This window comes from Pantherophis guttatus, chromosome 4, assembly GCF_059756535.1.
Source record: "Pantherophis guttatus breed Tessera chromosome 4, ASM5975653v1, whole genome shotgun sequence".
Lineage (NCBI taxonomy): Eukaryota > Metazoa > Chordata > Lepidosauria > Squamata > Colubridae > Pantherophis > Pantherophis guttatus.
This window is the reverse complement of record NC_142066.1, coordinates 60,102,930-60,118,444: the sequence shown is the minus strand read 5'-3', so window position 1 is coordinate 60,118,444 and position 15,515 is coordinate 60,102,930. Positions and strand designations below refer to the sequence as shown.

Sequence of the window (15,515 nt, the reverse complement as noted above, 5' to 3'; positions counted from 1 at the left end):
TTCTTTGGTAAAATTATTAAACATAACCTGGCTCTTTTTCAGGTTAATTTTTTTAAACCAAATGGTTGTCCTGCTTTGTGCAGCTCTTCTATGTATCTTTGCAGCTCTTCTGGATCTTGTGAGAAGAGAACAATATCATCTGCAAATCTTAAATAATTTAAATAGGTGCCATTGATTTTTTGAGAAGAAACAAAAATCCTTTTTTGGGAAGGAACAAAAATGCTAATACCCACGATACTCTTGAATTTATTGAAGTCTGGTATTCTACTAAAGGAGCAATTAACAAGCATATTGATCTAGATCCAACATATGAATATATAAGAAACCAGACCATTTGAACAACCAATCAACAAGAGAACCAATCAGCTGCTCAGAATTTAAATATAGCTTCAAATGAACAACCAATTAAATGACCAACTGACCACACTAGCACACAAGACATTTATAAGCTAAGGAGAATAGAACAAGACAATCCTGCTGATGACGTTACCTAGTCTGGTAACGAAATGTTCAGAAACTAAATTGAAACAAGCTTGGAGAGCAAACCACTGCCAAAATCTAAAACTTGAGCTACAAATATTTTCTATTATTTCAAAGTTATATGGGCGTAAACTGCTTAAACATGCCCTTCATTGGGAGACCTTTGCAATCAGACAGTCATTGACCCGTGAACAACTACACTTCTTCCATGAGTGCCTCCAAAAGAAAGCACTACCAAAAAGCATATGCTACAGACCTCCAATTAACCACCCACAAGCATGGAAACTAGCCTACAAATATGCTTCAGTTCATGATTACTGATGCACACAATAGTCTGGAGAAATACCAACACATCATCAATGAACAAAAAACTGAAGCGCAATTGGACAAGATCTCACAGAAAAATTGGAAAACACAATCAACATGATATCTGACAAACTCCAGACCAGAAAACATGATGCCCTACTAAAGAAACTACCAAAGATCACAAGATGACAATTCATTTTTTTAAAAAATAATTTTTATTGTAGTTTTTCTTTTCCAAAACTCTAATACATATTCAAACAGACAGTGTCATTTTTATATATTTTGGATTAACAGTTCATATGAAATCTACATTATACATCTACATTATACACATATATATACATCCTCAACTTCCTTATGAATATTAATATTCTTAAGATTCTGCTGATGATGTTACTAGTCTGGTAACAAAATGTTCAGAAACTAAATTGAAACAAGCTTGGAGAGCAAACCACTACCAAAAGCCATTGATTTTTATTCCATCTTTTGCCCAGTCTAGTTTGTGAAATACTTCTTCAAGGCAGGATGAAAAAATGATAGGTGTCATACACCTCGTTCTATGTTGATTTCCACTTTAAAATCATTAAGACAAATTGTTGCCATTGTTTTTTCATGTATTAATTGTAGTAATCTTATGTAAGCAGTGTCTACATTTTGGTTGAGCAATGCCTTAATTATTGCTTGCTGGAATACTTGCTGGAGTCAAATGCTTTTTCGTAGTTAATGAAAGCCGTGTATAGAGGAATGGTGTACTCGTGCCTTTCAATGACTTGCTGAATAACCTGGATGTGATCTATTAGGCTGTAGCCACTTCTGAACTCTACCTGCTCCTTTGGCTATGCATCGTTTAATGTTCTCAATAGTCTTTTTGCTATTATCTTGGTGAAAACCTTGTAGATGACTTGTAGAAAACCTTGGTGAAAAGCCTTGTAGATGTAGAAAGCTTTGTAGATGTATTGGGCGATAGTTCTTTAAATAATCTTGGGCCCCTTTCTTGTATATAAAAATCACTTCAGCATTTTTCCATGCTTCGGGTATTTTTTTTTCTCTGAGGCATCTCGAATACAGTTTTGCTAGTATCTTGTGTAAACTGTGACCACCAACTTTCAGTATTTCAACTGTAACACATTTCCTGAAGCTTTGCCATTTTTCATTAATTTTATGGCACTTGATACTTCCTCCACTAGGATCTCTGGCATTTCCTCTTTCGTAGGTGTTATTACTTTTGAGTGATCTTGCTCTTTGTATAGCTCTGAGTATAATTTTCCAAATATTTCTAACATTTCCTGTCTTGTTCTACACACAGAGCTATCTTCTGTGTTTTAATGCAAAAACCTTTTTTCTTGTATTTATCAGCTTGCATTTTTTCTATGTTTTCTTCAATTGCCTTTTTCACAAGCTTCACGTTAAAACATTTTTTGGAAATGTTTTCTTATGGTCTTACAAAGTTCAATGTACTCAGTGAAACTTCAGGAATTTTTTTCATTGTGTTATGCAAGTTATATGGTTTTAACAATGTTATAGTACAGATGAAGATTTGCTAGTTAGAATTGTTTTGGAGCAGAATTGGTTGTTTTGTAATAATTAAAAAAAACAATTTGAGTTCTATTATATATATTAATGAAATTGGTCTTTAATTTCTGTATTACTTTATGTCTTCTTACTGCAACTATATTCTCTCTCTCTCTCTCTCTCTCTCTCTCTCTCTCTCTCTCTCTCTCTCTCTCTCTCCCTCTCCCTCTCCCTCTCCCTCTCCCTCCCTCCCTCTTCTCGGCCCCTCGATTTTTATTCCACTTGTATTAAGAGATGCTGATTGAAGTAAAGTCAGGCAGAATCTAAAGTTCCCATGCATCAATACAGAACAAACCCCTTGGTTTCCCCAGCCCTTCCCACATGGTCCATCCATGTTTTGCCAATCCGGCACTGTTTGAGAAACGTTGAGGTGTTTGGCCTGGTGAAATTCTAAACTCAGGGCAAACAGTCTTGAAGATGCCATCACGATCTGGATTCCAAACTTCTCTGTTTTTCCTCAACTGTCAGTTCCTCCTCCCAATTTCCGATCATAAAGAAATACAGCCTTATTGCCCATTTGTCCTCCTCTCCCTTCCCCAATTGATGGCAGAACACCAGGAGGCACCAAGCCAAAGATGGTGGATCTGACAATTACCTTTTAAGTAACCAAGGTGACAAACATACATACATACATATTCTTCTTTGCCGCCTGGAACATACATACATATTCGATCCCTGCCGCCTGGAACGGGCTGAAAATGGGGTGCAGGGGGGCCAAAAATGACGTACGGAGGCTGAAAATGGGACGTGCGGAGACCAAAAATGGGGTGTGTGGAGGTGGCGATAAGTGGCAGTGGTGATGGGCGGCGATGGTGGCAATGGGTGGTGACAATCCCCGCAGCCTGGAACAGCTGATAGGTGGTATTCTGGGAAGCAGATCCAACCGTCGCTCAGCTGCAAGGAGGCGAATTGCTGGGAGGCAGAGGCCAAAGGGTGGGGGTGGGTGGGGTTTTGGCAACCATTGCTGTTTAAGACGCACAAACATTTCCACCCGCTTTGGGTGGGGGAGAAGTGCATCTTGTACATCGAAAAATACGGTATGTTTAGTATATTTTGATGTGTAGAGAGGAGCATCTAAAGCTCTGTTAATTGATAATTTTATCAGATTCTAGGCTCTTCATGCTAAAATTAGGAGTTCTTAACCAAAGATGTTGATGAAAAAGTCCTGACACAAAAGTAGTTTTTCTTTAAGCCTTCTAGGACAAGATCACATTGCTTTGGCCAGGTATCAAAATTAGGGATATCAAAATCCTTAAGGTAGGGTTAGGGATTTTCTATTCCTTACAAGAAAGATGAACCCATAATGCTGGATTTCATAAAAAGACTGTAAGATATATTAGTTGTCCCTGTCAAATTTGGAATGTAGCCAATTTCTTTGCCAAGCAACCTAGAATCCTCAAAGGATTGCTGGGGGTGGAAATGGAGAGAGGCATAAAACACAAAAATAGTTTGCTGTGGGTGGAAAATGCTAGATGAACATATAAGATGTGTGATTTTATGAAGAAACTGTGAAATAAGCTGCATCATAGCATAAAGATATAAGAATAAATCTGTAATTGTTAGGTCCGTCTCCTCACTTCTAAGGGCAAAAATGTTTGTGCCTTTTTGTGAGGTAATTTTCTAAGACAAATGGCTGGAAATAATAGAATTGGCGTGAGAATCTGATAAGAAAATGTCATGCTGGAAAAACACCACCATTTTAAAATATGGATTATTCTGTAGACAGGTACAGGGTTTTCTTCAACAGCTTTTATATAATCACTTGCAATATTTCTACAGAAAATGTATTGTGTCATCTGCAATGTTCCTATAGAAAAATTGCTGTGTAAAATAGATATTAAATGGGAGAGCTTATGCTGAGCAACTAAAGTAAATCCCTTGCTTAAACTGGTAGTTTTTCAAGGCACACAAATAACTTGAGTAAGGGAATAAATAGAAATATACTATGGAAAAATATTAAATACTCTTGTATCTATATGTATCATATGAGTCTGACTCAAAATTCCAGTAACTGCTTCTAATTTAAAAACCCATATGCAGTTACATGAAATTCAGAGATGGATTCTCCTGATGTTTCACCCTGTTTGCTCTTGTTTAGGACTTGTTATTAGATGTTTTTGCAGGAAATTAATTAATCATTAACCTTATAAACTGGTTTATGTTATTGGGTTAGAAAAATAAGATGTAAATTAAATGGTGCATGTAATGAAAAAAAAATCTTACAACTGTGGCCTAGTTGGAACATTTTGTGTAGCTTAAGGCTGTATAGATCTTGAATTCCACAATCGTAAAACTGGTTGCTGAGACAGTAACTGTAAGACAATCAAAGGAATAGATTTAATATGAACCGTAAAAGACTTGTACCAGAGAAGGAATGTTGAGATATTATAAGAAAACATGCTTCAATTTATGGGTAGGCAAATCCTAATGAAACAATCAGATATATTTTAACCAAACTGATTGAACCTAGGGGTCTTAACAACCAGTTTATTTGTTTGTTTTTTGCGTAACTTTTATGACTGCCCATCTTATGTGCCATATCTCAGGGTGACTCACAATAATAGTAAAACCGTAATCATAAAAATGTTTTACTTTCATTCATACTGGGTAACTCATATTTTAACATTTAAAGTAAGATAGTACATTCTAGAATAGCATTTTATGAAGATATTGTTAAAAGCTTATTTGAAGTACAATTGTTAGAGTCAATAAATAAATAATAAATATTCTTTACCTTGAATGTAACATATTTAAAATTGTCACAGAATAGGGGAAATTTCAGATCTCCATTTCTTAGCCTGGCAGATGCTTTTTCATCAAGATCTGCCATTTATTGACCCAAAACTTGCCATCTTTTGGCTTTCTCTTTCTGCTGATTCATCCTTCAACTTTCTTAGCTCATAATTGCTGACACTAGTAGAAGAATACTATATGTCTGCATTTGAGTTTCAAAATATATTTAGTTATAAACTGCTATGGAAAATACTTTGTTTTATAGATATTTTGGAAATGTCTGAATACAGGTAGCCCTCAACTTACAACATTTCATTTAGTGACTCTTCAAAGTTACAATGGTGCTCCATGGTCATATAATAAAAATTTGGACACTTGGCAACTGACTCATATTTATGATGGTTGCAGTGTCCCAGCATCATGTGATCTACTTTTACAACTTTCCAACAAGTAAAAGCAATGGGGAAGCCAGATTCACTTAACCACCATGTTATTAACTTATCAACTGCAGTGATTCACTTAACAACTATGGTAAGAAATATTGTAAAATGGGGCAAAATTCAATAAATATCTCACTTAGTAACAGAAATTATGGGCGCAAATGTGATTGTAAGTTGAGGACAGCAGGCATATTTTGTGAATTTTTAGTTTAAAATACATTCTTGTTCATTAAATCGATGTATGGAATAGGTATGCAATCACAGAACAGGCTTAAAATTCTGAAAAATTCTAAGATTCAATCTGCTCCAGTTACTCCTATTTAAAGACTAATTTATCCAAATATTGTAGTCCCGGAAGGGAGAAAGGATACAATACTGGCAGGACACAAACAATGAAGCAATTCTAAAAATTACAGCACTGAACAACCAGTCAAGAACCCCATGTATAGTCAGTTAGTGAAGCTGTGTCATTGGTCACATATGCAAATCTACAAAAATGAACACCAAGAAAGACAGGTCATTATCCGTAGGCAATAAAAGATGAAGTGCTTTAGCTATACCAGTGATAGTTAACCTTTTTGGTGCTGAGTGGCCAAAGTGTGCGCACATGTGCAAATGCACACATGCGCATGAATGCACTTGTCCAAATCCCCAAAATGCAATGCAAGCACCCCCTGCACATGCATGCACTTACCCTGCCCCTGCCCATGCATGTGTATCCCCCGTGCATGCACCCCGCACCACCTCCCCACCCCCAGGTTTTACTACCGGTTCTTGTGAACTGGTCCCAACCAGGGACAACCCACCACTGCTTAGAATGCCTTAGAATGTATCCTTATAATGCCTTAGCCCATTGAAAGAACTTGAAGATTTGGATAGAGGATCTATGTTCTGAACTCTGACAGAGATTTGGAATACCTATTCCAGAAGGCATATGTAACAAAACTGGAAGCATTTTTTCCTGAGGCATTCTCACATAAGCATAGCCAAGAATTGGGCATATGTTAGATTTAAACATCCAAGACCATGTCAGACATAAAAAGCAGTGGAAGCAGATTGAGGAGTATTCTTCTTCATTTACAAATTGTGATCCAAATTGAACATTCAGAGGTGCTGAATGTGCAGTTTGGAAGGTATGTGAAAGCAAAGCTATTGCACTGAATTTCATATATCAGTATATATGAATATACAATTTGTTATTAGTTGTGAAAATGTTCCTGCAGATTTTGGAAATGGTAATGGCTAGCTATATATTATAATTACTCATAGACAGAATTATTACCAGATTTTATCTGAGGAAGTGAAGAAGAGACATTTGATATTTTGTTGTTTATCTTACAAATATTTATAGAGATGGATAGATTTAATTGTTATTTAGTTAGAAAGAGCCAAGACAGATATTCATGGCTGACAATTGGTATATACCAGTGATGACTAACCTTTTTGCCGTCACGTGCCAAAAGCGGGGAGAGTGGGCGAGATTGCATGTGCGAGTGCCCACACCCATTATTTAATGGGCCCCATCCCCCCACGCATGCATGCGTGACCTCCCCGCTCTCCCCCCGCTTTTGGCACGTGATGGCCCTGTAGGCCCGGTAGGCCCATTTTTTTGCCCTCCCCAGGCTCCAGAGGCTTTCTAGGAGTCTGGGGAGGGCAAAAACAGCCTTCCCCAACCCCCGGAGGCCCTCCAGAGGCCCAGAAACAGCCCATTTCCCGACTTCCGGTGGGCCCGGAAGGCCTGAAAATCAGCTGGCCAGCACACACATGCGTGCTGGACTGAGGTAGGGCAATGCTCGCGTGCCCACCGATATGGCTCTGTGTGCCACTTGTGGCACCCGTGCCATAGGTTCGCCATCATGGGTATATACCAATACTCATTCATTGGTATGACCCGCATTAATACTCTTTGCTTTAATACAGAATGCCTAAGGCAAGATTTTAATTTAATAATCAGGCAAACAAAATTTATGGGTCTCTTGGAGGCACATCTCTGTACAATAAGTTCTTGATGATAACCCTGGCAAGTAATTTCCTATTCTGCTCACATGTGAATGGTACTGCAGATTTTAATATCAATAAGGTAAAAGTGTTCAGTATTAGATAGCATAAAGAATTCAATCCAGAATACACAGCAAATTTGGAAACTACCTTTTTGGTTACCTTACCTGATTTGGGAAATTAACCAATTCATACACCATTAAATACTGCATTTGTATTAATCCTATGCTCAATCTAGACATTTAAAATGATTATTTAGGAATTGATGTACTCATCAGAAGGATCTCGGCACAGCTTGGCTAGATTAATCTCTTTATTTCAGACAAGAATGAGATTGTATTTACACAGAGAACTTATCCACTGTAATACATAGAGTTCAAAATATTTATATATGCATCTAATCAGGGGTGAAATGCTCCCGGTTCGGACCGGATCAAGCAATCCGGTAGCGATTGTGGCCGGTGGTTCGGAGAACTGGTAGCAATGGTGGCACGAGGCTCCACCCACCCATCCAGGTGTCATGTCTTCCTGGTTTTTACCTTCTGCGCATGGGTAGAAAAGTCTGTTGCCTTTCATAAAAGGAAAACTAGCTTTGTCTCAGTTTATTTTTTTAATATAGAATTGTGTTAAGTTGTCATATCAAGCAGAATATTGTGCTATGGAATATTTTCCCTGTCTCCATTGTTTGCTGTGGAGTCATCTTTATATTATATAAGAATTCAGAATGGTGGTTTAAATCAATGATTTTGGTTTAAGAACAGGATACTTCCACCAGTTCATCTCTACTTGAGTGTTTGATGTCATAGTTCTCATCTACTCACATTTTCTTCAAAGAGGTTTCATTACTTGGACTTTGATGTAGCCCCAGTGATCTACGTTTGCCAGACAAGCTGAATAACACGGTAAAGGTTGATACATCTTTGAGATGGGCAATACTTTCTTTTTCTGCCTCCTGTTTCTTATGTTTTATGTGAGTATAGTTTACTATTAACTGTTTATTTGATGCAGAGGCTACATTCCCTATCTACAACAGTAGCTTAGGGTCTTTGAGTTTTTACCAAGTTCCAGTGCTATGTTATTTTAAGACTGTGGCTCATTTATTTTCTTTCCACAAAGCCTGCTTGCTTCGTTTCTGATATGCAGCTTTTGATTTCTGCCTGAAACATAGATGGAATCCTAGATCACAGCCAAACTCTTTCTGCCTAACCACTGTGGGAGGAGCTTTTGTATTTTTTAAAACCTTATTGCTGCTATCTCAATATTCCCAGGATAGTTTTGCTGTTTGAGATGATTATGCATGTGACAGTTTGTTTTGATTGTAAATGAAGGCAGCATAGACATTATAGAGAGATGGTAAGTGTTTATTGCTTTTTAATATAAGCCATTCTCGGAATTCATGTCATATTTCTATATATGGTAGTGCTTCCCCCCCTGTTGCTATGACAACAACAGCATTGCACCATTCATCAGCTCCGTACTGGATTGCATTTCTAGCCTTTCATGTTACTCTTGAATGTTAAGGAGCACATAAGTGAATCATTCACTTAGCTATACTGCGCCATTACCTATTTGTCCCTTCTATAATTTACTCTGACAAGGTATAGTGCAAATTTAAGAAAGAAACTGTGTGATAATACTGTACTTATCTCCAGGGAGCTGTAAACTCTGTATTCTGTATGACAGTCCAGGAAGAAGGATTATTTAGTACTGAAGGACTTAATCGAGAGACACGGTTGGCTTTCATTTGAGCTATCCTAAAACTGACCTTGAATTGGATTTTCTTGCTTGGACGCTATAGCAGCACCATAGGAAGATTGGTTTGGAGGATGGAACATGTCAACATATGTAACTTCACATGGATGCTGGCAGCAATGATATGGATCTAGTGACAAGGACACTAAGAGGGTGAATTGATGGGAAAGTTGCCCATGAAAATAGATTTTTTTTTGCTCTGATTGGCAGAAAAATGTATTCTATTAATGAGGAGGAAGAACTAAAGTCCGTAAGTATATTAAGAGGAAAATTGATGCCTTGTTTGTACCATGGATTATCTTTTTAAATTATTTTTGGCCTGCTTCAGACCTTGTGAAAATCAGTGTAGAAAAAGAGATACTTGTCTCTTGAAAATTAATTCACAGAGACTACCAAGAGGCTGCTATTGTCAGTCAGATGTTTTATATAGGTTTTAATTGTTTACTTGTAGCTTTATATAATGCATTTAGTTTTTTCCTCTAGAATATTTATATGAAGCTCATATTTATATGAAACTAATAAAATAACAACTTTTACATATATACAACACACACATATTATGGAATCTGTAACTCTCCACATTTTTATCACCAGAAAAAGAAAAAAACCCCACTATATTAGACATTTGAAAAATTGTATGTATATCACAAGATACAACAATTTCAAGAATCATAGTTAGGTATATTTATGCTATAGATTTTGATACGAACAACATTTTGATTGCAGAAAACTATTAAATATGCCCATATTATAGCTTCAGAATCTGCCTTCTACTCATCTATTTATTTGCTTATTCCTTTTTACTTAGAATAGGAATCTATTCTTCTGTTTGTGAGCTACATATATATCATGCTTCGGATTTTTTAAAAAGATCTGAGATTTTTGAAAATATAAAATCCATTTGTTTTCAGCTGAATTTAGTATGCATGCTAAGAGTGATATTTCATACACGTATCAGCTTGAGTGATAAAGCCAAGTCAAAAAACAAGATGAATTCTACTGCTTTTAACTATAAATTAGCATAAACAAACTTAACAGCTATTGTAATTCTTATTATTTGAGGATTATGTAAATTGTATTAAAGATCCAGCTCTAAATCAATTCACACAGAAATATAGTGATAAATTATACATGGTATTTTCCTTCACAATATTTTAGAGTTTGGAATTAATTTTTAATTTCTTTTCTTCATAGTCATTTTCTCCTTAACAGCAAAAATATTTTTGTTATTGAGCAACTAAAAATATACACATTATAGACTTCATAGCTTTGAATTGGGAAAACTGTTACCTAGATTCTCCTTTCAAAATCTTTCAAAACTAAATCTCATTTTTGGACTAAAATAAACTTGGGATGTTATTACTGGCAGTTACCACTACTAGCCAATCACTGTTATATATTCATTGTATATATTTGCTAAACACTGGAGTTATCATATTACTATTTACTGTGATGTTGAAATGGTGAGAATCACTGAACAAATTCTAGATTCACCCAAGTCTTTTCCCATTGGTGTTCCATTACCTTTAAAAGTGATCTTGATTATCACAACTTTCACTGTTATCCCTAGATCCTTTGATCCTTCATGATAACGATATTGCTAGTGTGTCAAGTTCTCTTCTTGACTTTTTCAGATTTATATATATTATTAGATCAGAGGAAAAATAGGGGAACTGTTGTCCCTTGCAGTTCTGTGCTCAACTTTCATCTATATACACTTTTAAAAAAATCATATTTCCATGACATTAGTAAATAGATTCAAAAGAACCATTCCCAATATAACTCCTTAGAGGATTACATTGTTTATTTCTGCCTAAAATCTGACCATTACACTATCTATATTTTCTGATCTTTTAAAGATTTAACAATTCTGTATCAGTTCAGGAGCTCAGATCTTTGAATATTATGTAAAAAATTGAGGTGTATTCCTTTAGAATCATTCCATTGTCTAGAGCTCTATTTAGTGTCACATCTTTAGTAGCTAAAAAATTGTAAATATCACATAGCTAAATTTAAAGATAAGATACATAATAATATAATATTTGTGGATTGCAGTTATCTCTAGTGTTTATTGTAAGTTGATCAAGAATATAAATTTTAAGAAATATAATAATGAAAGAATAATTAAATAGAAAATAATTATTTCAAATGATACTGTGAGCTTGAGTGAAACTCAGCTGTATTCAAAATAAGAATAATGTAACATATGCGGTACTGATTTGGAGGAAATGCCTTCCCTGCTTGATTGGATTAATTTTCTCTAGGAACTAGGATAGATAACATTAATCCAATTAAAAAAGTGTGGGACTGACTCATCTATCTATAGGACCATCACTTCCCGCCTGGACTACTGCAATGCTCTCTACATGGGGCTCCCCTTGAGGAGTACCCGGAGGCTCCAACAGGTGCAGAATGCGGCCACGCGAGGGATTATGGGAGCGAGGGGTCGCTCCCATGTGACACCTCTCCTGCGTGAGCTGCATTGGCTTCCAGTGGTCTTCCGGGTGCGCTTCAAGGTATTGGTTACCACCTTTAAAGCGCTCCATGGCATAGGACCTGGGTATTTGCGGGACCGTCTTCTGCCGCCGATAGCCTCCCACCGACCAGTACGCTCCCACAGAGAGGGACTCCTCAGCGTGCCATCAGCCAGGCAATGTTGGCTGGTGACCCCCAGGGGGAGGGCCTTCTCTGTGGCAGCTCCTGCCCTCTGGAACGATTTGCCCCCAGAGATACGAAGGATATCAGATCTCCGGGTCTTTCGCTGTGCCCTGAAAACTTTTCGTTTCCATCAAGCAGGGCTGGTGTGACCCCCCCCTTTTTTTTTAGTTTTTTAGTTTTTAATTTGTCAATGGGTTTTAATTCAAATTGTTTTAAATTTGGGCCAAAGTATGTAATTCTTTTAATAATTTTAAATTTTGTATTGGTATGTGTTTTAGTTCTGGCTGTGCACCGCCCTGAGTCCACTAGGAGAAGGGCGGTATACAAACTGAATAAAATAAATAAATAAATAAATTAGCCTTTGAAATATAATTAACAAACTGTGTGTTGATTTATTTCCTGAATCAAGAAAATACATTGGCAGAAAACCAAAGACTATTTAGAGTTTGCTGGTCTACTAATTATAGTATAGTATTACATAATTTGGATGGGAAAAATATCTACCAGGCCTAAAGCTTTACTCTACAGCAGTGGTCTCCAATCTTTACGGCTTGGCAGCCTGAAGGGGGTGGGGGAGAGGGGAATCGGCCCCTGCAAGTTGAGTTGCGTGCATTGTGCCAGCCTGCTGATTGCAGTAGTCGAGTTGTGCGTATGCACACCGACCTGCTACTTGTGGCAGTTGAACTGTACACGTGCGCGCTGGCCTGCCACTTGCTCTGATTGAGCTGTGTGCATACACTGGCCAACCATTCACGTGGCCAGGTTCCGAACAGGTTATGGCCCGACAATCGGCCATGGCCTGGGGGTTAGTGACCCCTGCTCTCAGGGCTTTGTTGATTTTAGGATTACTTTGGATTCAGTCTCTAGATAAATCCTACAGGAAAAAAATTAAGACTACGCCAGATAGATGATTGCTCTTGCTTATTTATAAATTACACAAGAATGCTTACCTGAGGATTAGATACATGGCCCTCTCTCTAATCACATAAAGAAAATAAACTAGCTTGCATATTAACATCCTGATTTTCAGCTTTTTATGTTAATTTATTAGGTAGATCTTTGAAAAATTTGAGCTTCACGAATGTATTATTTGGGAAGCTTCTACAATCTCACTTTATATAGTAGTAACAAAATAACAATATAACAATACTAGCTGTACCCAGCCATGCGTTGCTTTGGCCCAGTCTGGTGCTTCCGCTGGGCTAAAAGTGCGAGGCTGAAGTTCCAAACTCTCCACGAACATTTGGTGGGCGTGGCCAACTCAACGTCACTCACTTTCATCAGTCACATGACAGCCCCCGAGCCATGCCTACCCAGCTGGTGATTAGGGCAGAGAACCGGTTGCTAAAAAACAATGGGAACCACAAAATCCTCCCTCTCTGTCTCCCCCTCTCTCTTTGTATCTCTCTATGTCTCTCTCTCTCTCCCGTCTGTATCTCTCTATGTCTCTCTCTCTCCTGTCTGTATCTCTATGTCTCTCTCTCCCCCCCGTATCTCTCTATGTCCCTCTCTTCCCCTGTATCTCTCTATGTCCCTCTCTCCCCCTCTCTCTGTATCTCTCTGTCTCTCTCTCCCCCCTCTCTCTGTATCTCTCTCTGTCTCTCTCTCCCCACCCTCTCTGTATCTCTGTATGTGTTTCTCTCTCCCTCCCCGTCTCTCTGTATTTCTCTATGTCTCTCCCTCTCTCTCTGTTTATCTCTGTCTCTGGCCCGGCCTCTTCTGCATCCCCCACCATCGCTCTTACCTTTTCAGGCCAGGCCTTCGCAGCTCTCCGCACCACAGCAGAAACTCGGGGGCCCCCTCCGTCCTCCCTACACAGATGTTCTCTGGGGGCTCGACGGGGAGACGCATAGCAGGGAAGGGAAGGGAAGGGAGGGAGGGAGGGTGCGGCGGGGGTTTGAGGCTGGTTTGGGACTTCCTGCCTGAAGGAAGAAAGCGGCAAAGCCAGGAGCCATGTATACCCCACTGGACTCCTGTTGCGCAGTTCTCCTCCCCCGCCTGCCAAGGGCAGGGGAATGTTTAAATCCCCCACTCTTCCAGGCGAAACGAAGGAGGGCTGGCCATCCTCCCTCTTGCCCGTTTCCACCCCCCGAAGCCTCCCCAGAGCCCCTTTTCTGCCAGAGGGTGAAATTTTCGTGTAGGCTCCGTGAACTGACAGAGCGCCCACCTGGGAATCAAAGGTGGTGCTAGTCAAAGACGACCCTGAAGCGCCAGTTGCCTCCATCTCCCGCTCACCAACCGGATTCGCATAGCGCCGGTTAGCGGCTGATTTTTCTGACCTCGGGGCCCATGGTAGCGCTGGGCCAGGCGCGATTTGGCCCAGGCGAGGGACGGAGGGTTCCCGCTCGGCAGATTGAGGCAGCCTCGTTGCCAGGTGTTCTTTGGAGGGAGCCCCGAGAGCGGCTGGCGAGGGGGATGGGCAGCAGCGGCGGGCGAGGCTAGTTTGCGGGGTGGCCAGGGGAGGGAGAGGTCAGAGCCAGGCTTGGGCGGGCCCCGTCCATCCCTAGAAGCGCCGGCTGCAAGGGCTTCCTGGCGGGGAGCCGGCTGCCTACCTGCCGAGCCTGGTAGCAGGATATGGCCCTCGGACATCTCCACCTTCCAAATGCGCAGTTTCTTGGAAGGAGAGTCTAAATATAAGGAGCAGAAATCTGTTGAGCGTAATCAGGGCTGGGAGACTACCATGTTGGTTTTACGTCCAGCAGATGGCGCTGTTTTTCAATGTTTGTCAATGTTTGTCAATGTCTTTCAATGTTTTCCAATGTTTTTCATGTTTTTACCTGTCACAGGTGTGACATGTATATAATATAGGTATATAAAAACACGCCCATAGTCGAATGGAACATTGTGTCAAAATTTGAAAGCAATTGGTGAAGAACTTTCGGAGATGTGCGGTTATGTACAAACGGACATTTACATTTTTATTTATATAGATTGCAGGCTCCTATCTGCCTTCAGAAAGCTGAAAGGATTGTTAATATTGTGTAACTACTTATCTTTTAATCATAATCTAAATTTTTGATCTTTTCCAAAGATTAGGGATATAATCAAACTATGTTTTGTTGGTGGCATTATCAATCAGATTAGATTTTTAATTGTGATTTTTTTTACTTTTATTTCCTTCTAAATATTCAGATAACTATTTTTCCTCTGGTTATTTTTGTAATCTTTGCTAGATTACACAGAGTAGACATGCTTTAAATCCCCTCTCCAAAGAATTGTCCTCTATTGGGATAAGGGGATGTGGTGAAGATTGGTGTTTTGTGCTAAATGCCTTTAGTATTCCAGCCTTAGAGGGGACTGCTTTACATAAGAGTCAGATTGCTCTTGAGTTTATGGGCAATTCAGGGAAGGAATGTTCCTTTCAATCCAGGGAGGAAACCAGATATCAATTTGAATGTTTACAGGACATTGCAAAATGAAAGCAGACAAACAGGAGTCTTGGAGGGTCATCATCTGACACAGTGAAGAGAAAAGTCATTATAGGTTGTGTGGAAGAAGAGAGAGGGAGGTTGAGCCAAAGTTTTAAGGCAGATGAAAAAAGTACCTGTATTTAGCATCTGTTCCATATCTTGCAGA

At 39.0% G+C, this 15,515-nt stretch overlaps 1 protein-coding gene across 8 annotated transcripts in view; it reads left to right on the top strand.

Moving 5' to 3' along the window:
- Positions 1-15,515, top strand: part of TANC2 (tetratricopeptide repeat, ankyrin repeat and coiled-coil containing 2) — a 376,797-nt gene that overhangs the window by 209,283 nt on the left and 151,999 nt on the right. Inside the window, exon 1 of one of the 8 annotated variants that reach the window (XM_034416172.3) lies at positions 8,983-9,531. The exons of the other annotated variants lie outside the window; for them this stretch is intronic. The gene's annotated coding sequence lies outside the window, so the exon portion shown is untranslated. Of the gene's footprint in view, positions 1-8,982; positions 9,532-15,515 lie in introns of those variants that run through there. 8 annotated transcript variants of the gene reach the window in all.